Here is a 1956-nt window from a genome sequence, read left to right as displayed (position 1 = left end):
CACCGCACCTAGCTTAAGTTTTATTATTTCTAACATGTAGGTAATACAGAGTTTACTAAAACATCTGCATCTTTCTTACCTGCATAGTAATGTTACAATAATCAAAACTCAATTTCCTGACTTACAGTTTGAAGAAAATGTAAAATGCGATACATACTGTATCTGCAGAATAAGAGGACAAAGAATATTCAGCTTATACAGTTATGAAGACATTAGTTCTCATGGTGGCATCAATATTTCATGTTTATTCATTATAATTCAATTTTGAAGCCTTAGATTTGGCACAATGGCTTTTAATTGGTTCCATTCTAAGTACATTTATATACATTCTACAAGCACTTTTATTATTTATAAAATCAGAAAGTTTTGATCAACATAGAAAATGACTAACATATCCATAATCAGGACAATTCTGATACCATCAGATACTTCTCATAATCACTGAAAGGTGAGGAATTGTGAATATGGCCTGACCATGTTAGGCCCATTCAAGAGAGCAGGTCTAGGCAGCAAAGGGCAGGAACCCAGAGTAGATTGAATCAGGGGCTAAACAGATAATGTAAAGCCAGAATATTATTTTCAGAAACTTCTAAACTTTACATGTATTAATTTCTACCAAATATTTGATAATTTTCATTCCAATAAATGCATCACAACAAAGTGATGTCTACCTATTGGTGATCTTAAAGACAAAACAAGAAGAATTTTCTACTAAAAATTTTTTTAGATATGTCCTGAAACAAACTATGTAGAGATACATATTAAATCATTACTCCACCCAGTGATACGGTCACATTTTTTTCTCTATAATTTACAGAATAATACATAATTGTATGTGCTGTAGAGCTGTAGTAACATTTCATCTTCATGGATGCATGGGGCTGAATTCTTTTGCCTTCTTTCATTCTGCAATTTTCTTAGAAGAAGATCAAATGAAGTGAATAAATGGGCCACAGAGCCCCTGCCCCTCATAGCACTCATTGAGTGCTTGGCAGTATTTTTTCTTTGGCAGTGAGTAATTCTCTGAGTACAGAAATGGTTCCTTGCTCTATAAGCCTTTCTGAGGACATGAGACAAGTGATATTTGGAGTTGACCATCGCAGTGAAGTCATGGATCCCCCAGGAGTGGAGAGATTTGCGCTGTGGGGAGCTCAAGTATTCTCCTCCTGCAGGCACTACTGGGGAGTGGATGTGACCTACTCCCCAACTGCATTCTGGGAGTCTGCAAAGATTCCAGGACAGCAGTTACCAATATCATTATTGGTTCTGATGAAAGGTTTGTTTTTTTTTTTTTTTTTTTTTTTAATTTTCCCTAAAGAGTAGCAATCACTATAGTCTCTCCACCTATAATTCATTATGTGCAAAGGCCTTGGGATTGGGTCGGGGTGTTTCTGGATAATGAGAATGGAGCTGTGAGTTTCTTTGATGTTTATAAAGGTTCTCTTATCTTTGGTTTTCCTTCTTCTCTTCCCCTCTGAGGCCTTTCTTTTCTTTGATTCCACATGAAAATTTGGTTTCATGATGATTTATTGTGACCTCCCCCCATAAATGAGGCAAATAGTGTTCTGAGACCTTATTCAAGGAAAGAGACCTATGTGTGGGAGCCTGTGAGCTCATTGTAACTTCATGGAATGTAATTACTTTATGGTTATAAATGAAATAACCACCTTGATTGTATACCTTTGTTAATTAAGTTATTTTAATAAATTATTGTGTAATTTTTACTAGAACATCAATTATAGCTTTTTGTTTTTGGTAACAGGTTTATTGAGATCCATTCCCTTACCACGAAAGTCCTTTTCTAATGTATTTAATTCAGAGGTTGTTAGTATATCACACTTGTGCAGCCATCAGAACTACCTACTGCCTGGACATTTTTATCACTTCCAGAAGAATCCCAATAACCATTAACATTTATTCTCCATTCACCCTCCACCATTTCTTCATAACACTTAA

General features: G+C 35.3%; 1 pseudogene; it reads left to right on the top strand.

Moving 5' to 3' along the window:
• Positions 1-475: 475 nt before the first annotated feature.
• Positions 476-1730, top strand: LOC141582003 (tripartite motif-containing protein 64C-like; annotated as a pseudogene).
• Positions 1731-1956: the final 226 nt, after the last annotated feature.

This window comes from Saimiri boliviensis, chromosome 18 (assembly GCF_048565385.1).
Source record: "Saimiri boliviensis isolate mSaiBol1 chromosome 18, mSaiBol1.pri, whole genome shotgun sequence".
NCBI classification, from domain to species: domain Eukaryota; kingdom Metazoa; phylum Chordata; class Mammalia; order Primates; family Cebidae; genus Saimiri; species Saimiri boliviensis.
The sequence above is the reverse complement of the archived record's forward strand: the minus strand, read 5'-3'. Positions and strand labels throughout refer to the sequence as shown.